Here is a 23124-nt window from a genome sequence, read left to right as displayed (position 1 = left end):
TGCGAATTAAGAGGAAGGCTAAAGTATTCATGAGGATAATAAACTATTGTTTGTGGCTGGCAAAAGTACTTAAAAAGAACTCAATGAGAGAAAAGAGTGACTAAGATGTATATCATCAAATATTTCACTATTTTATCTCCATTACTCTGATCCCAGCCTGTTTCTTCTTTCCCTTCCCATTAAATAAGAATCTCACATCTCTGTTACCAATTTAAATAATTGCTTTGTTGCTTTTATTTTATGAGAGACCTATCTTCTCAACACTTGTGATGTTTAAAATAAAAGAGTTATTTGTTTTTCTTTCTTTGCTGCTTATTTTTACCTATTTTCAGATCCTGTAACTAAAATTATAAAGGTTTATGCAAACAAGATGGGAAAAGTTTTGGTTTGTAGTTTGTAGTCTAACACAATCCACTGATTATGCTGCTTTATGTGACAAAGTTATTTATGTCACAATATTATCTTCAATGCTGATGAGATTTAAGTATTTTTCCTCACCTCCGAAATAACTGAATCAAATGAGAAAAGAAAAGAATTCATGTGTATTTGTCCTTTAATTAAAAACATAATCAGAAACACAACTGCAGAGTATCACCTATGAATTAAAATGCTAATTCCTTTCAAAAGAAGAATCTATTTGATGTCCCCCTTTGAAATATAAGAAATATACAACAAAGAAAAGAGGAGAAAGATGCCATAGGAAGTCAAACACACATTTGCAAAGCTAATTGAGCAAATTCACCACCATTTGACATTTTACTAAAAGAAAAGCAGTCTTGCAGCTGGATAAAAGAACAATGCAAACAAAGACAGAAAAATACACAGTCTGAATTGATCTGCTGAACCCCAAAGCACTAAGATAGCCTAGTATATATAGAGTGTGAAATTGAACTGTAAGTTACAGAGAAAATTTCTGTCCAAATACTTCCCAAGATCAGAGGGAGCTGTAGGGGATCTGCCCCTCTTCTGTTTTCATTTTTTAAGAAGCTATCCCATTTTAATGACAAGAGTTTTAAATCTCTAAGCCCTAATCCTGGTTAACAAATGAAACACACAAATGATTTAAAGAAGATTTTCCATGGAGAACATTGTAAAGCAGAGGTAGGAGTGTGTGTGTGTGTGTGGGGGGGTGTATTAAGATAGTCCAAGAGTGGGCACTTCAGTGATTACCTTTCCAGCCCATAACACAGGGCACTAATTTGCTAGCCGTTACTTATTTGCAAATGTAAGATTTTTTTTTTTGCCAAAATTTGACTTTCTGAAAGAAAAGGGAACATTCCTATTTTGTGTTTTCTGATAATAACCTAGCCCCAACATCACTCCCCACAACCATGTTTCCACTCAACCCATTACTAAAATGAAAATGCTGTAATTAACATCCAAGTTCATATTGGTGCAAGGCAAATACCGCTCTAGGAAAGCCAAATTCACATGGAAAATAAAGAACTTCTCACAATCTCTGCATGGGACTCCAAACAGTTGCCAAGTTAGAGGGCCAATCACATTCCCCTCCTTTGCAAACATCCCCAAAGACCTCATCAAATTCCAACAAAATACTGAGTCCATAACTGATAGGAACCTGGCTTCAGGTGATACTGTTAACCTCCTAAGGTACTTGTAAGGCCTTTTCAATTTAACCTGCACGTCCTGCAGCTCCTTTCCTGTACCACTGGAAAAATAATGGCTCTTTCCTTTAAAACTGTGGCCTTGGGCATGGGCAGATGCCTGGTGTGCTTATAAAGTTACCTGTCTGCTTTGATATTGTCTGCTTCTTTAATTGCGGTGGTGTTGTGGGTAGAAAAGCCACAGCAGGATTTCTCCCTTTCACTGGCCTGATGAGTACTTTGGGGTCTGTCTTAATAAAGTCCGGTAGGAATATTTTCACCACTGTTCACAGGAAATGGGGATATCTTGTTAAATTACTTTCATTCCACAGTGAGGATTTGTGGGGAGGAGATAGAGCTAGGGATGTTGGCTCAGGAAGAACTGTTTCTGGATTCAACTTCTCCTTCCTGGCAGCCCAGGTGGCCTCTGTGCTTCCCTCTTCATCAGTTCTTCCTGGGGAGGTTTTCCCAAAGCCTCTGGCAGGAGAAAAGCAATAAAGGTACTGCCTCTTGCTGAGCTTCCTTCTTGTGTATGAGAACAGCCTCAACTCTCCTGCACAGGCACATGTCAGCGTACATTACATTCAGAGCCGTAGATTGACTTACCTGGAGACAAGGAGGCTGTACACAGAGAACGGTATCAAAGGAGGGCAAGGAGACCTTTAAAAGAAGTAAATAAATTAGCTCAACAACCAGCTGTGTGGTTAGGAGTCATGTTCACAGCACCATCACGATTCTGCCACCTAGGTCTGATTAGTATTAAGATGACCAGCACACATATGTAGGAACTTCAGAACAAGGAATTCCTCCCATTTCTGAAAGCTCTTCACTTCTTTCCTCCCAACATCTACACTGGCTTTTTGTGCCCAGAGTGTATTGGTTGGAGCCAGACTAAGGAGCTCTGTAGGGAACCCGCTCTTTGCTGAATTGCAGGCATCTTATGCAGCAAATCCCAGTCGCCAAGAAGCAGTGATTTCATGATTTATTAGCATTCAAGCAAACTCTGTATAGACTCTCTCATTCCCAGTTTCATCCTTAATATTCTATACCAACTCCAATCGTGTACGTGTCTAGCTTTTGGCCTGAATACAGATCCATATATGAGACTCCAAACCCTACAGGCTCACTCTAAAGGTACTTTTTATTTTTACATGGTCAGCTCTGTATTTCACCCAGCAAAACTGATAAATTATTAAGCAAATACAGCATTAAGAGGGAACTAGAAAGAACTCAAGGATATATAAAAGAGAGAAAAATACATAAAATGAAATAAAAACATTCCCTAAAATCATCTTGATTCAGGAAAAATGTCAAGCACATACTATATGCCAAACTGCGTGCTGAGAACTAATTTACACTCCTAAATAGAAACTAAATGTTCATTAACTATTTCCATTCAAATGAGAGCTGTGTAAACCAAGAAGCTATGGATTTTTCCAAGGTCATTGAACTAACAGAACAGCAGAGAGATGATTGCATCTAAATCTTACTCTTCGTTCAATTTCATTTCTTCTCCACTACTCTACTGACATCTGAGTGTTTAATTTCAAAATCTGGATTTCAGGAAGTCCAAGTCCACAACACCGAGGCTTTGATCATATCAGATCTTTCTAGTGCTACTGTCAGATTCTCCAGGAGATTTACAAATATCCTCAAACACTTAACCAATTACCTGGCTGCGTTTTATTTCTTTTTTTCCTTATTTTAGATTCACAAAGAAAACATGTGCACTAACTAACTTGGATCCTTGACACAGAATCAGTGTCCCAGTGGAACCACTATACATGCCTGAACATGAGCCTTTCAGATAAGATAATTTATTTTAACAAAATACCTCACTCAGGTTTTTGTTTTTCCTCCTAATTTTATGCTGATAAGCTCTTCAATTTTTTTTTTGTATTTTATGTCTTCAGATCTAAAGAGAAGATTGCCTAAAACATATTTGTTTATCTGTGATTCTTCAGCTTTCAATCTAGACTTGTGTTTTTTCCTCTCATGAAGATGGAAACTGACTATATGATGATTATACGTATATGGGTCCCTTTCCTAACATAAGTATTGATATTCTGGAGATAGCCACTGTTCTGTGGGCTTCATTTCAGAATTATTGCTCTGATAAATATTTAAATAGAATGACTTCTAGGTAAATAATTAGTTAAGTATATAAAAATCTGTAATGTTCAGTGGAAAATCTGCTATTTAATTATAAAATATTAGCCATTTGTAAATAATATTTGACATGTACATTTTAAATACAGTTTTTTTACCCATATACATCTCTATAATTTATTTTCTCTTCCAAGATAACCAAATTATTTGAAGTCTATTCTTCAATACAAACTTTTAAAATAATCTTTGTCTAATCCATTTTAGATGCAGGGTATAGACATGTCTCTAGTAATTCCCATGTTTAGAAATATATAACAGGGGCCAGCGCTGTGCCACAGTAGGTTAATCCTCTGCCTGTGGTGCCGGCATCCTATATGGGAGCTGGTTCTAGTCCTGGCTGCTCCTCTTCCAATCCGGCTGGCCTGGGAAAGCAATAGAAGATGGCCCAAAAAGATGCACCCTCGTGGGAGACCAGGAAGAAGTTCCTGGCTCCTGGCTTCGGATCAGCGCAGCTCCAGCCGTTGCGGCCATTTGGGGAGTGAACCAGCAGATGGAAGACCTCTCTCTCTGTCTCTATCTCTCTGTATAACTCTGTCTTTCAAATAAATAAAAATAAATCTTTAAAAAATTTTTAAAAAGACTAAAATTATTTGTTCTTCAAACTTTTGGGAAATAAATGTGTAAAAACAGGGATCAAATCAGTATAGTATCTTTTATGTAATGGAATGTTACACAGCTATTTAATTTATGTGATGACAAAATAAAATGTGCTCATGATTAATATTTTTTCATATTTATTTATTTATTTGAAAGACAGAGACCTCCTGTATGCCAGGTCATTCCTGAAATGCCTGTAAGAGCCTGTGCCAAGCCACATCAAAGTCAGGACCGAGGAACTACATCCAAGTCCACCACATGTATGTCAGGAACCCAATTACTTAAGCCATCACCATTGCCCTCCAAGGTGCCCATAAGTAGGAAGCTGGAATGGGAAGTCCAGCCAGGACTTGAACCCAGGGACTCCAATATGGGACACGTGCATCCCAAGTCATGTCTTCACCACTGTGCCAAATGTCTGCCCCTCACAATTTGTTTCTGAGTGGCAATAAAGCAGGGCTACAAAATAGCATGAATACCAACATGTCATTTTTCTAAAAGAATCTATAAATAAAGACTGAAAGGATATGCACTAACGTGGTTTATTGGTTTGAAAATTCTATCTGACATTATTTTGCTCAGTCCTCAAAACTTGAAAGTTTGGTCTGAAGAGGAAGAGATGGAAATCTATATGGAATCTGTTTTTAAAGTTTATTCTTCAACATGCCTTCCTCATTTTCTTTTCTTCAACATTTTAACACATGACAATGTTTTGTAATGATTTATTTATTTCTTTGAAAGGCAGATTTACAGAGAGAGAGGGAGAGAAAGAAAGAATCTTCCATCTGCTGGTTCTCTACCTAAATGGCCACAACAACCGGGGCTGCGTCAGGCTGAAGCCAGGAAACAGGAGCTTCATATGGGTCTCCCACAGGGGTGCAGGGACCAAACTCCTGCTGCTCTCTCAGGAGCACTAGCAGGATGAACTGGCACCCATATGGGATGTTGGCATTGCAGGCAGTGGCTTAACCTACTATGCCACAATGCTGGCCTCTAGCACATCAAATATTTTAAATATTTTCTGTAGCTACTATGACTGGTGTATCAAAATAATAGATACCACAGCGATAAAGTTATTTTTTGCCTGTTATTTATGAATGTTAATAAAGTTGACTTTGCAGAAATCATTCCCAGGACAGGATCAAGAGAAAGGAAGACAAACAGGGCTTAAAGTACACTGGGTCCCAGCCAGTGAAATCTCTTTGTGTCCTCAAACCTCAGTTTCCCCTTTAATGACTAAGATGGAAGGAAAAAAAAATACATAGCAGGAAAATTAAAAGGTAGTCCAGAACCAACTCTGACCCAGCGCCTAATTTGATTGTAGTGCTTCAAAATATTTCTGCTGATCTAAATTATCTGGCTCACCAGTTAAAATTAGACCAACCCTCCTTTTTGACCCAAAACATCTGACCCTAGCTTTGAGAGTCTGTATTTCAAACACCTGAAACTTGTTATAAAGAAGCGCTCTGAACCAGTGTTTAGGAAATCACTGGTCAAGGCTGGAAGAACTAAACATATTTCCAGCTTAGTTTAGACAGATAGATCAAACCATTAAGAAAGCACCTGCCTGACTTACCATTTCTTCATTAATGTTTCTTACCCCTTCCAGGCAAGAAAAGCCCACAATGCAGTCAAGCTATTAATGTTACTTTGGTTACCAGCATAGACGCTTTGAAAATATTTATATTCATAGTCATTTTCCAATAAACATTTCCTATCAGGGGTCACAGGGTTAAAAGGCTCTTTGTTAATTTGGTAAGGCGCTGAGTTAGTTGGTATTATATCTGTTGAAAATCTCAGCTTTTAATGTGACCATCACACACAGGAGAAATCAATGATTTCATCAGCTTAATAGGGCTATTGCTCCTGTGTTCAATTTATTATATGGAGCTACAAGGGGGCCATTGGAGATGGCTTTGAACATTTCAAACAGATTCAATTTTAGTTTCTGATTCAAAATTCAGTGGATGCTCTTGAAGGACTGCAGTATGTGATGGAAATTATACATCAAAATGGTATAAAGAAAAATATCAGAAATGTGTCAGTAACAGGGGAAGCTAGTCTGAGAATTAGAACCAAGGGCATTAAAAAGGCAAACACCTTCACCCTAGCCTCCTATTTCTTGGAGGCAGGAAGAGGGGACATTGATGTTAAAGAAAATCTCCTGATTTCATTCCATCCTCCCTCGGACCCCTCCCCATGCACATAAAATATAAAATGATTACTCTGATTGGTAGCATGTGCACAGGAATTCATCACGTGCATCTCAGTTCGAGTTCTCCTTCAGACATGCCTAATGCAGAGAAGACAAGTTCTGGTTTGCTCGGGCACCTATGAGCAATCTTGGCAGGACAGGCTTTGCCATGATGGGAGAGAGGACTGCGGCTCGTCACAGAAATCTGAGAGGTTGAGTCAGTATGTTGAATTTAGGGGAGAATTAGCAAAATCACACGTCCTCAAACGTCAGCCATGTCCTGAAGGTTATTAGTCTTGCTTTCTTGATCATAAAGTTGATAGGCTGAGTTTCAACTCTCTGAGTTTTATGCCTGTTTCTAAGTTGGTACTAAAGCAGTAAGAAGCGTATTGTTTATGGATCTATAAAATCCCACCTAGGGACCCCATTAAAGATCTCTGGGGAGTTAGGGACATCTCCAAATTAGATAAGAAAATTTCTGCTTCAGAAGCCAGAAACGAGGTTCCAATTTCAATGTCCTTCATCTCCCTCTTAACCTTGCCCGTGATTGCCTGATGATTCAGTTACAGGATCTCATCTGAACAAAAAAGCACCCACAGGAACTCTCTTTACCAAAGGTGACTTAAAAACACTTTAGAGGGAGCTTTAGATGAACTGTCTAAAGGGTTTTCTGGCTTTAGTATTTTACCTTTTCAGGAAACACATTGCCACTCCCGACTGCACATATGATGACACACTCAGAGATGGATGTACAATCCAGACCTGCCCAACCAAAGCCACTTCCAGAGATGAGTGGTGCCATTGTAGCTAGTGGAGAACAAACTTGTTTTTGCATATTAATTTCAATTTTAACATCAATTCTATTCTGAATTTTTTATAGAAAAATTTGGAACTAGGGGATTTTTGCAGTCATGGTAGACATGTTTTACATCTCATGGAGAAAGTTTTTCAGGGATATATGATAAAAGACCAAACAAGGGTCAAAGGCCCCAGATAATCTTGGCATTTTTTTTGGCAAAACAATTGCACAATTCAATAAACACTTCCATTTGTTTAGGCCAATTTGTGCTGAGTGTCTGTTCATTGCAACCAAGAGTTTCGATTAAACAAGTAGGCATATATATAAAATAACTTTTTTTGCAAAAGAAGTAATATATGTCTATTGGAAATGAAAACAACACAGAGCTGGAAAATAATTACTCCAAACTGAGGTTAACATGTTGATGAATCTTCTTTCTGCATATTTTCTATGTATTTTTAAGCAAAACATAAAGTTATCCATGCATGTATATAATAAAAAAAATGCACTGTTACCACATGGAATTTTAACCCTTTTGTTCACCAAACATGTTTTCATGAAAAAAGTCTGCATATATATAGCTTTTTTTCAGCCAACCCTACTGTACAGCAGGGACATACTCTTAAATTTACTTTCTGGAACTCTTTAATTTAGTGTGGAGTTAACTATAGGATCGCTAGATAAACTGAAAATAGATCTTTGTAAAAATTAAGAGTGGAAATGTGAGAGGGAGGAGGAAGAAGGGTTGGAGTGTGGGCAGGGGGAAGAGTATGGGAGGAAGTATTATATATATGAAATAAATGAAACTTCTGTAACTTAAATAATTTTTTTAAAAAGGGAAGAAAGTGAAAGAAGAGATGCTTATACAGGTTTATACACAGAGAAAAAGCTTTCATTGTTCTATGTTAATTATGCTGATTATTATAGGTTCATTATAGTCAATCTTTATTATAATAATTGCTATTTTTACTATTTCACTAAAAATTTATTATTATGATTAGATGCTGAATTTTATTCAAAGCTTTTTAATATCAATGACCATGTGATTTTCTTGCATTTTTCTTCCACATGAATTACCTACATGAATTACTTTAGACTATTAACTACATTTGCATCTTCTAGTCTATCCTGCTTTTTATTGATCTCTTATGTTTTCATATTTAACTTAACCATAATATTTTGGTTAAAATATTTGAATCTCTCTCTTTTTAAAGACTTATTTATTTGAAAGGCAGAGTTATAGTGAGGCAGAAGTAGAAAGAGAGAGCAAGAAAAAGAGAGGTCTTCCATCTGCTTGTTCATTCCCCAAGTGGCCATAATGGCTGGAGCTGGGCCAATCCAAAGTCAGGAACCAGGAGCTTCTTCTGAGTCTCCCACACAGGTGCAGGGGTCCAAGACTTGGGCCATCTTCTGTTGCTTTCCCAGACCATTAGCAGAGAGCTGGATGGGAAGTGGAGCAACCAGGACTTGAACCAGCACTCATATGGGTTGCTGCATTGCAGGTGGCAGCTTTACTCACTATGCCACAGCGCCGGCTCCGTTTACCTCTTTTTATAAAAGATGTGTTCTACAAACTCCTTTTAATTTCTTGCCCTGATCTGACTGTGACATCAATGCAATGATGGGTTCAGAAAAGAAACTCAAACATATTCCCTGTATATTACCACTTTGCATGAATTTGGGAAATTAAGGCTGCTTTACTTCCTTGAATTTTTGCAAATATCTACATGTCTGAGCCTAAAATCTTGCTTGTGGAATTTGTTCACTGATTATTTTGATTTTTCTAATGCTAATTCAACTTATTTGGTTTAAAAAAATTTACTTTCAGGGCCAGCGCGGTGGCATAGCGGGTAAAGCCACTATCTGTGGTGCCGGCATCCCATATGGGTGCCGGTTTGAGTCTCAGCGGCTCCATTTCTGATCCAGCTCTCTGCCATGGCCTGAAAAGTGGTAGAAGATGGTCCGGGTCCTTGGGCCCCTGCACCCACGTGGGAGACCGGAAGAAGCTCCTGACTCCTGACTCCTGGCTTTGGATCGACGCAGCTCTAGCTGTTGCAACCATCTGGGGAGTGAACCATCAGATGAAAGACCTCTCTCTCTCTCTGCCTATCCTTCTCTCTGTGTGTAGCTATGACTTTCAAATAAATAAATATTCAAAAAAACTGCTTTCTTTACTACCTTCTTTCCTGCTGTCTGTCCTTTCTGACATGTGCTACTGTTTATCCTATATCCTGAGGCTATACCAGTGAACTGAAGAAGCAGAAATTCCCTTTATACGAAAATTTCATTTTAGTGGGAAAAATTGATGATAAGTAATAAAATAACATAGATCCAGGTAGCACAACTATAACCAGAAACACAAACAAGAATGTGTCACAAAAGTAATAGCAGATGCAAGAAAGTATTAGGTAAGATAATCAGAAAAAAGTCCTTTGAAGAAGTGAGAACTGAACTTGAAGTTGAGAGCCAGTCGTTTAATATTGCCCAGGTTTTTACTAGCGCCTGAGTCCTGCAGTCGAGATGAACGTTGAATGTTTGACGAGCATCACAAACTGAAAGTGACTCAATTACAGTAGGTGAAAGCAGCATTAGAAGTCATGGCCAAGCAAATAGGCTAGGAGTAAGTAACCCAGAACCCTGGAGGGTATGTAAAGGAATTTGGATTTTACTTTAAAAGAAACGGGAGGAGACATGATGCGTTATTAAAAAGCAGGATCCACAATCTGCTGACGAAATTTAATTCAGTGAGGCACCTGTAGCCTGCATTATGCTGCTGGCAGTAAAAACAGAGAGAAGTAGAGAGATTTCTGTGCTTTTCTTGAAGTAAAATCAACAGATCTTGCATGAAGGCATTGATAGATGGACTCCCTGAGCCTACAAACCCCCACCATAAGTTGAATCAGTGGCATTAAATTAGCCCTGAGCTCCCTGCCACGATCTCAGTCAGGTTCCCACAAACAGGACACACATTTGAATAGCATTCTGATCTATAGAAAATTCCAAGGCGGGAACTGATTTGCTTTTCTCTGTTGACTGCTGTTGAATTCCTGGAAAATGGCACGGGTAGAAGGGGAACCAATCGGTGAAGCTGAATCCTCCGTAGAGAGGCGGTCCTGTTGGAGAGTGGAGAGGTGGCTTAGTGGGCTCAGCAGCTGGTTCAAACGCTTAGAATCCCTGGATGCAGAGACTTAGATCTCAGCAGGGCTCACACGACCATTCATCCTTCCAAGGTAGATAAATGGAATGTTGCACAATTTAGGATGTGTGCGTCTTTCAGATAATGCCTTAAAAAGCAAATTTCATGTGAACATTAAAGACTACATAGCACTATGGAGGAATGGGGCCACCCTGTGTCCTTGGCCTAAATTTCCTCCTCCTCTAATGTGCTTGGGTAGACGACTTCGGCTACCAATATTTCACCGTTGCTAAGTCCATGTGGTGTGTCTGGCCTCTGGAATCCTTCCGAATGAAATGAGTTTTATTAACAAAAAGCTGTTTTGACGTTCTGTGAATCCCTCCAAAGTTGACTCTAGCTCCCCTGTGCTTTTTAATGATGTCTCCATCACAGAGACTCTGGCCCTCTCAGACTACAACAAACACATTTTGCAGGTGGAAGGTAGCTTGATCTCTGCTGCGGGAGGTCTGGAGACAAGCTCTGATACCAGGGGAATTCCACCCCCAAGAGCTCCCTGCCCTGGAGGGACTGAATGGTGCGCAAAGGACACGAGGAGTGAATGAAGGGAAGGAAACCCAGGCTCGATGACTATCCTGCTAGCCCTTTCATTTTGTTAGCAGAGAGCCAAACTCCGCAAAGAATCTGGCAGGATTTGGTTGGAGATTCAACACTGAAGTCCTGATCATCTACTTGGCCATAATATGTAATGAATCTTTATTAAGACTTTATATAAATGCACACTTTAACAACATATTACACATTTTTATTTTTAAAATTATCGAAAATTTCCTTTATTTTCAATAGTGATATAATGGCTTCACATGTATTCTCCTCACTCACTTCTCTTCTGCTGCATTATTCCTCGTCACCTAGTGAACAATGCCTCTCTAAGAAACGAGTGAAGTGGAAACCATTCCCAGGTAAAGAAACCAAAGAAATGAGGAGTCAAAGTTTTGACTTCTGAGTTCCAACAGCAGACATTCCTGTGCAAAGGCAAAAAGACAAAGAGGAATATCAATGCTGATAGAAAAAGTTCTTTCTGCCCTCGAGTGTTTAGGTGAAACTGACCTGGCCTGGCCCTGATGAAAGGCAAATAGGCATGCAAGAATGAAGATAATGAAGAGGTGAAACCAGGGGTTCGGGGGAACAAGATTTGAAGTCACTGGGGGTGACATTCCGAAACATCTCAGCATCTTTCTCAGCGAGCCACCCAGGAACACAATCTGCCCTTCACACCAACACACAGTTCATTCATTCTACTTGATTTGACTGGGTGCCTACCATGGTGCCAAATACTGGGTGGAGGGATTGAAAAAAAAAAAGAATGCAGATATAGAACTAACTGTTAAGAAGTTCAATTTTGTTGTTGCAGGGAATATAATGATTACAGTATCGGAAAAACTCATCTGGAATGTCTGAGAAGGTTATAATGGATTTGTGGACTGCAGTTTTCTGCAACAAAAATTTGTCACATCTCTTTTTAGATAACACGAAATCATCCCCAATAGATCACTTCTGACCCCTCTTCTCCTCACCCAGGAAAACAGAGGAATGGAGACAAGTCAGCCTCATGTAATTGAGAGCATGGATGTAAACTGTGTAACTGAGACGGCTTATGCTTCCTTTAGAGTTACAGAGTTTAAGGAGTACATAATTTTTTATTTGTGGTACTGATTCACACAGAAACACAAAGTCTTTCAGTGAAGTAAAAGGTTTGTTATGATTTTGCTTAAGACACTCTTAAAGGCCAAGCTCTGCCATTTTTTCCTAAATGAGGAGAAAGCAGAGAAACAGAGACCATGTGAAAGTTATAGATGACTATTGAAATAAAATAACAGATAGAAAGGACCTGCACAACTTGCACTTGGAGTATCCAGGAGTATGACAGGGATATTAAGTCAGAGGTCCTTAGCTTTTTAATATTTGGAATACTATAACCACAGAATCAAATCAATTGCAAAATTATTATGATCCTCTTAAAATGCTTTTTATCTATCTAATTTTAGACAAACACATAATTTGGTTGATTTTATTTCTTATGCAATCAAGGGCATAGACTACAAAGCATAAAGAACTTTATAGCTGAATACAGAAAAATGCATGCTTCCAAATCTGTATTTTATATCTGGAAATACTTAATAAACAATTGTCAACAAGGGCTGGCATTGTAGCACAGCAGATAAAGTCACCGCCTGCAATGCAAGCATCCCATATGGGCACTGGTTTGAGTCTGAGCTGTTCCACTTCCCATACAGCCCTCTGTTGATGGCTTTGGAAAGGCAGTGGAAGATGACCAAACTGATTGAGCCCCTGCTACCCATGTGGAAGACCTGGAAGAAGCTCTTGGCTTCTGGCTTCAGCTTGGCCCAGCCCTGACAGTTGTGGCCATCTGGGAAGAGAACCAGTGGATGGGAGATCTCTCTCTCTTTCTCTCTCCCCCTATTTCTCCCTCTCTCTCTCTGTAACTGTGATTTTGAAATAAATTATTTATTTAAAAAAACTCACTCATGGTGTTTATCCTGCTAGACTAAAACCTATAACATGACATGACAAAAACACACAAAACATTAAACAACACAAAATACTGGGTTGTGCTTATTAAAAAGGAAACAAAGAAAAATCTTTGCGAGATGAGACTCCGAATGGAGAGTGTGGAAAGGATAACATGTGGAGTGGCAGAGAGGTAGGAAGCTTCCTAGTTCTGAAGTGTCAGGCTGCTGAATCAAACCCTCCAGAATTTGAAACTTGATCCTCACATGTACTCGTAGTTGGGGCAGGTATTTAAATACTCATTGCCTCAGTGCCCTTATTTAAAAAATAAAGGTAGTAGGATCTCACCTCTCTAGCTTTGGGGAGAATTAGCAAAGTCCTTAGCACATAAGAAGGCCTCAATGTTGGTTGACTATTATCACTTAGTAAACGAACTTTTTTTTAGACACAGAAACTTAAAAGGAAAATTTATAAGTAAAGATGACTGTGATCATTGTTATAAGTATTCAATAAATAATTGCAGATGTTACACTGTCAGAAATTGGAGGAATAGAGAGAGTATAAGATTCTCTGAGGATATACCCCAAAGAGTAAGTGAAGTCTCCCAGATGTAAATTCCCCACGCACCTGTAGACAGCTGCCAGTTTTAGGTATTGTGCTAGGAAATGCCATACAATTCCATTTAAACTTCTCAATGAATTACAAGCCAGTAATAATATTGCAATTTCTAGAAGAGAAGATGAGCACTCAGGAAAGTGAGGTGGTTTCTCCCAAGTCTCACATTTGTAAGAGGACTAGAATCTGGATTTTCTGAATCACGGCTGAGGGCCTTTTTGACATGTGTACTCCTCACTAAGCAAACAAATAAGTGACAAACAAAGGAAAGAACAACAGCAACGAAATACAGGTAAGAGATGGGATGAATATGAAGAAAAAAAGATGTGCTACACAGCCCCCCATCCCCAACAAAAAGGCAGAGTTACAAAACGGAGTTAACACAACAATAAAAAGGAAATAAAAAAGATTGAACATCATTCAGCAAGTAGGTTACTAGGCATGAGCAGACTCAGGCAAACATATCAGACTTTGCTTTCATGTGAATGGCAGAATCTTCAGAAATAAAATCTTCAAATGGAAAGCATAACATTATGGATGTGCTCACATTTGCTTAAAAGGTCTGTTATAATCAGGGGTGTGTTAATATTAAAGAACAGAGTCACTCAAGTTGCTTCAGGAAAAAATGTGCTTATCCTAAGAACGGACATCATCAAATTTTTCAGAACCACTAGGACTAGACTTTTTTGTAAAGGTATCCAGGTTTCCCTCTAAGTCTCTTCTGTTTGTCAACTGGTTTCCTACCCAACAGTGACCTTAACTCATATACCATTATTGCTCTTTCACTCACAAGTTTGGTTTGGATAGCCCCGAGTTAAATAGTCTTTTTTTTTTTTTTTTAATCAATAAAATCTTTGGCTAGCTTTTGGACTGATAGGCCTTTGCTAAAAGAGGTCATTATCCCCTTGGTTAAATAGTTGTGTTGAGGAAGTCACACAATATAGAACACGGACATTTAGACAAGAATGGCTGCATTTGAAGAGGTTTCACTTGGAAGCTAGTGGATATGAGGCAGATTATTATATCTCTGAAACCTTACATTGGATACACAAGGAGATATAATATCCAACGGAGTACATCATGTCTCTGATACACAGACTGTATTATATAAAATGCAATGATTTCAGTGATGAATGTTATCAGGGAAAAAAATGTACAGAATAAAGGTTTATAGGAAAGTTAAATGAACATTAACTTTTGGCAATTTTCCCCAGAGGCCATAAAAACTCAATTAAACAAACAAAAAAACCCAAATATTTCTCCATTTTCGACTTACATTTTCAAAGACGTGCACAGAAAGACATAGATACCATACTAAAATGAACTTCATGATGACTGATAGTCATTAACTCATAATAGGGAGGGTATCTGACAAAAGTGATGTTAGGAAGTCAGTTTTACCTCTTAAGAAGTGCTACTAAGAATCCTAGGAGAGTTACATGTTTTCTTCTTTGCTGTTTATTTTATGATTTTTTTTGTTTCAAGTTTTTATGAAAGAAATAAAATACTTCTTCCTTCAATAATTTGAATCCATTGTACTGCACAGTTTGTTTTTCCATCTGGGACAGCATGTGCAACGAGAAACATTCACAATTGAAGAGAAGTTGGTAGGAGCTCTTGCCCCACGTAGATTTCATACAGGCCATTCGTGCACGTGACCGTTCCCAGTAGCTTATCACAGCTAACCTACATTTTCATTCCATTTGTTGGTAGCATTCTTAAAGCCACGGCTCCTGACCTACTTTTCCCTGCTCCCTTACCAAGGCCTGCACGCCAGGACCTTTTACTTTTGAACCTGACACTATTCATTGCTGACAAACTCAAGATCATTGCATGAACTATTTTGGACTGAACAGATGTCCATTTTCAAAGCGTATTAAATCCCAGTGCAAGAAAAAATAATTAGTTATTATTTTTAATCAATTTTGGCTTACCCATGTATATTTTATCCGATACACAACTTTAAGTAAGCCACCTCAAATTCAAACCAATTTCAGGTGAAATTTATTTAATTTCTGTCTTGAAAAAAGTAAGGAATCTTCCTATCTAAGAAGTTCTTCAGTCAGGAACTGCAATTCGATTGCTAGGAGACTTTGAAATACACCAGAAAAACAGGCTGGCTGGCAGGTTGGTTTGTGCTGCAAGATATTCTGACAACCTGTCAAAGTTCCACTTTTCTCACATTCTACCAACTTCTCTTTTCTAAAGAAAGCATGAAATGTCAAAATGACAGGTGCCGAAACGCAGCAGCAGCCAGCTTCTGGGCCTATTACCTTAGGAAGGGAAGAGTTGAAAAGTTGTGCAAGTGACATATGCTGAAGAGTGATATAATTTGCCAGGTAAAGGAGTGGCTTGATGGTAGTTGTGTTAACCCTTTGGAGTTGACTAATTTGAGCTACATCCTTTCTAAGGGTAACTAGAGATGAAAGCAATACAGCTTTTGAACAACAACTTCAGTAAGTGATTGACATAATTTTCCATATTGTTAGTGGTTTTCTCCAATTAATTTACTAAATGAAATTAACATTGCAGAAGGAAGATTCAAGTGCTGCAATTTTGCTATTTTTCTCTGTAAGGATGGAGGATATAGCCAGAAACATTAAAACATTAAACCAACTGCAATTGTATCTACGTGATTATCTGTTCATTTGTCTGTGTATTATATAAATATCTATTGGGAGAATTAAGTATGACCTGATTAATTCATATTTATTAGGGACAATTTTACCTAAATTAATGAGTTAGACTGATTTGTGAAATTTGCATACAGCTTAAAATTTCCATTTTCTTGCTTTCAGTTGGGATCCTGTCTTATGTAGATAAGACTAATGTGCAACAATCATCCATTGCTTTTAAATTCACAAAGAAGTCCTATAGAAGAGAATTTTCTCTCCTAGAAGAGAAAAATAGTTCTTAATTGTGGCAACATTGGTGGTAAAGGGTTGTGTTTGAGGACAATGGAAATAGATAAATAATTGTGTAGTGATCATAATCTTTGGCCAGGAGAGGAATAGGTAAGCGAACTTAATAAAACCTGAAGAAGAGTTGAAGGATTCAGTAAAGAGGAAAAAGATTTGATTTCTCAGTGAGAAGCCTTTAGAAAGCCCTTACAAGGCCTAGGACTGGATTCTTGAGGAGACAAAGGAGAGACAGAGGGAGGAGAGATGAAGAGGGGAGAGAGAGAGTTCCATGCTTCCAGGTGGTGGAAGAATACAGGATTTACTGGTGGCGTCTGCAGATGACATGCTACCTGTTCCCTGAGAAATAGCATCATGTAGCAGTGGGCAGTTCAGATACTGCAGCTTTACTGCAAATAACTCTCTGAGCTCAGGCCTGCTACTCAATTCACGTTGTACAAAATTTGTTTATCTGTAGGATGGAGGTATTTAAGTATCAGCCTCATAGCGCTATGCGACATACAATGAGATTATGTGTAGTTGCAGTAGTTATTTCATGATTATATCTTAACAAAATCAGTTATAAAGGACTCTCCTTACTATATATTCTGAAGAAAGTAAAAAAGTCCACTACATTGAATTAGAGCAATTTCAGGTAAGAAAAATTTTTAGCTGGAGGGAATTGGGACTCTATCACTACAAAGTGGGGGGCTTTAATTAACCAATCTGTTTACTGATTAACTTGAGAATCATTAGACTACAATAGCTAAGTATACTTAACAACAGTCAGAGAAATTGCTGTGTATGATGTTGCTAATGAAGGTTTACAATAGCAGTGGCTTACAGGCATCAATCACCAGGCAGTATATTATGAAATAAACACTACATGCTTTATGCGACTTAACCCATTTATAACCCATGTGGGTAGACATAATGTTTACCCCTATTTGACAGAAATGAAGCATTTTTTCCAGAGTTACATAGTTAAGGAGTGGCAGGTGCCACACATCAGGGACAGTCTGCCTGGGAAGTTCCTGTTCCAAAACACTGTCTTGTGCTCACATTTTCATATATTTCTTTGCATTAAGAAAATATTCATTTATTTGAAAGGCAGAATGACAGAAAGAAATGGAAAGAAAGAGTAATGGTGGGGGGACAGAGAGATAGAAGAAGAGAGAGACAGAGAGAGACAGACAGAGAGAGAGAGAGAGAGAGAGAAAGTATTCTATTCACTGATTCACTCCCCAAATGCCTGCAACAGCAGTGTTGGGCCAGATCCAAGCCAGGAGCCCAGAACTCCATCTGGGTCTCTCCTGTGGGTGGGTGGTAGAAGCCCACGTATTTAGGCCATCACCTGCTACTTCCCGAATCCAGGCACTCCATTCTGGGATGCAGGTGCCAAATAGGGATCTCCATGGCTGCCCCAGATGCATACCTGAAAGGGACTCTTCAGCTGCTCGTGCTGCTGCTTAATAACTGAAGGGCTGGTCTGTCTCTAAAATGGAGCCAATATTTGTTTCTTCAAGTTGGAGAATGAATCAAATTGTTAGATGCACCAGGTCTCTTATGATTGATTCTTCAGGTTGGAGAAAGATCTCATATGAAACTTAGGCCAGTGTTTGGAAAAATGTGGGATCCCAAGGTTTGGAGAAGAAGCAATTTATGAGTAGGTGCAGATGAATACAGTTATCTTGATTCTCTAAATCTCACTGAGCTTCCCTTTACTGGCAAAAGCAGCCTCCCTGAATCCACAATCTAAATTGACAACCTTCTCCTTGCTTCAATACTAATAATGAAAAAAATTTGTGGCAGGTCTCTCTTTTGGAAATACTAATTTTTTCCAACATCCAACCTCACTCCCAATTTTGCTTCTAGCTCCTTGACTAGAATCACATTCCATAAAATCTTAAGGAAGTGATCCCAAAGACTGACAGAGTACACATATAATGGATTGCAATATTTGGAATACATAAAATACAGATCTACATTATGTGATCATAATATATTAGTTCTGAGGGGCCAGCACTGTGGTACAGTAGGTTAAGCCTCCACCTGCAGTGCTAGCACCCCATATGGGTGCTGATTCAAGTCCCAGCTGCTCCACTTTGCATCCAGCTCCCTGCTAATGGTCTGGGAAAGCACTGGAAGATGGCCAAAATGCTTAGGCCCTTGCACCCAAGTGGGAGACCTGAAAGAATCTCCTAACTCCTGGCTGCTGCTGCTTCTTCTTCTTCTTTTATTTTTATTTTTTTGACAGGCAGAGTTAATAAGAGAGAGAGAGACAGAGCGAAAGGTCTTCCTTTTTCCGTTGGTTCACCTCCCAGATGGCTGCTATGGCCAGCACGCTGCGCTGATCCGAAGCCAGGAGCCAGGTGCTTCCTCCTGGTCTCCCATGCGGGTGCAGGGTCCAAGTATTTGGGCCATCCTCCACTGCCCTCCCAGGCCACAGCAGAGAGCTGGACTGGAAGAGGAGCAACCGGGACAGAATCCAGCGCCACAACTGGGACTAGAACCCTGGGGTGCCAGCGCCTTAGGAGGAGAATTAGCCAAGTGAGCTGTGGCGCCGGCCTAACTCCTGGCTTCTGACTGGCCCAGCTCTGGCTGTTGCAGCTATTTGGGGAATGAACCAGCGGATCAAGACCTTCCTCTCTGCCTGTAACTCTGCTTTTAAAATAAATAAATTATTTTTTTAAAAAAATAAGAACGTTATCTGAGACTGGGCACTTTACAAAGAAAATAGTCTCAGTTCACAGTTATAGGGATGGAAAGAACACATTGGAGAACCTCACAGCAGTGCTCAGGCTCTGCTGAGGCCCGTCCTGCCTATATAACAATCTGTGGATTGCATCATGGCAGGAAATTCTGTGTGAGGTTACAGTATAAGACAAGAAGACTGACATATGGGAAGAGCCTTATCTTGCTCTTTTTTTCTTGTAAAAAAAAAAAAACTCACTCTACAAACCCAGCAACAGTCCCTTTGATGATGCGCAGTGGCCTAACTATCCAACACTAAGCCCCTTCTCTTTAAGGTTCCACCACCTCTCAACACTAGCACATCAAAGACCAAACTCTCAACACATGAACCCTTGGGGGACAAACTCAAACAATACCTCACCATACGCAAGCCCCAGTGACAGGTTAGGAATTCTCTAAATTCACTGATCGTCTCACTCATATCAAAAATTCAGAATTCAGGGGCTGGCGCCGTGGCAGAGCAGGTTAAAACCCTGTCCTGCAATGCCGGCGTCCCATATGGACACTGGTTCAAGTCCCAGCTGCTCCATTTCCAATCCAGCTCCTTGCTAATGCACCTGGAAAAACAGGAGAGGATGGCCTAAGTCCTTGGGCCCCTGCACCTACGCGGGAGACCTGGAAGAAGCTCCTGGCTCCTGGCTTCAGATCAGCTCAGCTCCAGCCATTGCAGTCATTTGGGGAGTGAACCAGCAGATGAAAGACCTCTCTCTTTGTCTCTGTATCTGCCTCTCTCTGTGACTCTGTCTTTCAAATAAATAAAGTAAATCTTTAAAAAAAATTCTGAATTCCATCTGTTAATGAATATTTGACCATGGCTATCTCAGTTTTCCTGCTTGGTAGACTGAAACCTAGATTCACTCTTAGCCTACACTGTAACATACAGAACAGAATCTAAATACTTAGTAGAACAGGAATGGGATCTTGGATTAATCTGTGCACTCTGCTCACCCACCACTCACTGTGTTCCCTGGAGGGGTCCCAAGAAGTCGACTTGCCAAAGAACCAATGATTACATTAGAGCTTCTAACAACGCAATGTAAGTATCTTTATAATTGACATCTTGTACTGCATATGGTAATAATCACATCATTTACTAACACTTTCTCCTCAATTAAATTACTTAAACTGTTTGAGGATTGGTTTCCTTAACTCTGCAATAGAATAATATTAACCATTTTGTTGAGTCATTAATATACTTGGAACAAAATGATTGTTTATCCTTTATTGAATATTGTATGTAAGAAACTCTGCTAAAACTATGATTTATGATATTTAATCTTCTGAACAATCAAGTTAACTGTACACTTTTAAAAAATGATTTGAAAGTTGGAGAGAGAGAGCAATCTTCCATCCACTAGTTCACTCCACTAATGGCCACCACAGCCAGTTAGAACCAAGAAGCCCAGATCTCAATCTGGGTCTTCCATGTGGATTACCAGGACCATGCACAACTGCTTCCTAATGAGCACATTAGCAGTAAGCTGGAATTGGGAGTGCAGTCAACCTTCGAACCCAGGCACTCCGATATGGGATGTAGTCATCCTAAGCAGTGTATTAACTACTGTGCCAAAAGCCTGCCCTTCAACTCCTTTTTACAATTAACTCAGCTGATGCTCGCCCAGGTCAGGGCAACTCCAAGATGTGAACTAAGGGAATCTAACTTTAGGATTTACTCTTTTAGCCACTAAGCTGTACCACATACAATAGATTCTTCATAAATGTGAGTTATCATCACCATTATTCTTTTTGTTATCATAATTAGTATCATTGTAATTTCCAGATCCTTTATTTTATGGCCATAGTTCTCACTTTATTATTACATTATAGTTTTTTTTTTCTATTAAAACATTTCAGGTAATGAGTAGTTGTAAGAATGCTTTAAATAACAAAAAATAAACAGTTGATGATCAAAGGTACAACACAGCTCTAATTATGATTTTTTGTATCCTTTAATTTCTTTCTTTCTTTTTTTTTTTTTTTTTTTTTGACAGGCAGAGTGGACAGTGAGAGAGAGACAGAGAGAAAGGTCTTCCTTTTCCATTGGTTCACCCCCCAGTGGCCGCTACGCCCGGTACACTGTGGCGGGTGCACCATGCGGATCCGCGAAGCCAGGAGCCAGGTGCTTCTCCTGGTCTCCCATGTGGGTGCAGGACCCAAGCACTTGGGCCATCCTCCACTGCACTCCCGGGCCACAGCAGAGAACTGGACTGGAAGAGGGGCAACCGGGACAGAATTCGGTGCCCCAGCCGGGACTAGAACCCGGGGTGCTGGCGCCACAGGGGGAGGATTAGCCTAGTGAGCCCTGGTGCCAGCCTGTACCCTTTAATCTCATCATCATTTTGAAATGGAAGATATACAACTAAATGCTTCCTGGAATCTGTTTTAGTTCCACTAAGCAAGTATTAGTAAGTTCATTACATATGGGCATATATCCATAGCTTCAGTTAGGAGGATTAACAGTAGCAGTTATCAAACCTCTTTTCACTAAATATTAGTTATGTTAATATTATGTAGATGAATACATTAATCTTATGAGGTCTCCTAGAGCCTCTTCAGAAGCCTAGGGTACATTATTTACACTTTCACCTGATTAAAAATAAATTCTTCCTAGAGGACACCCTTCTACTCAAGGATCAATTGCCACAGGTTACTTGTTGTTTCTATGAAGCTTTCCTGGGTTTAATGACACTATATGCAGGTATATATAGAAGGGCTTGTGCAGACTATAAAATCAGAACTGTGATATTTCCTTAATTTTTATGCAATAATTTCAGCTACAACTTAGTAAAAAAGAGGTTTCTTTGCTCTACTGGTAACACGTAGCCTTTCCTGAAAAGTTGATGTTGAGAGATGTCTGAAAGTTTATACTTGCTTTATTCAAACATAAAATTCAGTTAAATTACAAAATAAAGTGCTGGGTTAAGGAGCATCACCTCTTTCATCATTCAGACTTCTTAATTTAAGTCTAGAATTTTAACAAGGCATTATAATATCCAACTCTTTCAGCACTAATTATTATCATCCTAAGATGTACAAAAGGCCATTTTTACTAATTATTATAAAACATCAATAATAAAAAGAAAAGAGTCTTCCCAGAAAATTTACAAAAATAATCAAAAAAAAGATTATAATGAAACCCTTATTTGCAGACACTGTGTCACGCCAAACCAATCAGTTGACAAAGAATAATTCAGCCAAGTTGTTCATTGTTTGATGGACACAATGCCAATTAACTAATCTGACACAATGCAATTAACAAGTTTGACTTATTTTTAAATGAATTGACTGCTGTTGCTTCTTGTTTCAGTGTCATGTAGATATAGCAGCAGATAACAGTAACAATATTGAACTAAGAGGTTAAGTGATTTAATTTTGAAGACATTACTATTACAGAGGCCACATTTAATAAATCAATATGTTTAAGATGCTTGGAGATCTATGGATTAAAGATTACTTTGCTTGTGGAGTGTCTCATAATCATTATGCATTGCAGAGCCACACAGCACTAAGAGCTTGTCTTCTGTGGTTGTCAATAATACTATGCATCTGCAGGTAGCTCCAAACTTCCCCTCTGCCCAACCCCATCTGGTTTTCTCAAACAGCGATCATCCTCTTCTTGGCTGTAATAGATCAAACCTTGCACATCCCTGCCTCAGCTTTAATTATAGGTGCTTGACAAGTTTAGTTTAAAATATCAATACAATAGTTACAATAAGCAAAACACAAGTCATTCATTATTTGAGCTTAAAACAGCATAGTGTCTTGGATTTTTTTTTCCTGCAAGCAAGCTGAGTCACTTGTGTAAATGAAAAAACAAAAAAACAAAAATT

The 23124-nt window shown here is 39.0% G+C and overlaps 1 long non-coding RNA gene across 15 annotated transcripts in view; it reads right to left on the bottom strand.

Annotated features, from left to right (window-relative positions):
* The window catches only part of LOC138850057 (uncharacterized), a 1261171-nt gene extending 1258656 nt beyond the window's left edge, over positions 1-2515 (bottom strand). For 3 of the 15 annotated variants that reach the window (XR_016235506.1, XR_016235505.1, XR_016235508.1), the window contains exon 1: positions 2211-2464. This is a non-coding gene — a long non-coding RNA (uncharacterized LOC138850057). Of the gene's footprint in view, positions 1-2210 lie in introns of all 15 variants that reach the window. The other 12 variants (XR_016235510.1, XR_016235511.1, XR_016235507.1 and 9 more) reach the window with 11 other exon arrangements.
* Positions 2516-23124: the final 20609 nt, after the last annotated feature.

The sequence above is a fragment of the Oryctolagus cuniculus genome, chromosome 6 (genome assembly GCF_051225735.1).
Source record: "Oryctolagus cuniculus isolate XC-2025 breed Fujian yellow rabbit chromosome 6, ASM5122573v1, whole genome shotgun sequence".
Taxonomy (NCBI): domain Eukaryota; kingdom Metazoa; phylum Chordata; class Mammalia; order Lagomorpha; family Leporidae; genus Oryctolagus; species Oryctolagus cuniculus.
Note: the sequence above shows the minus strand (reverse complement) of the source record. Positions and strands in the feature narration are given on the sequence as shown.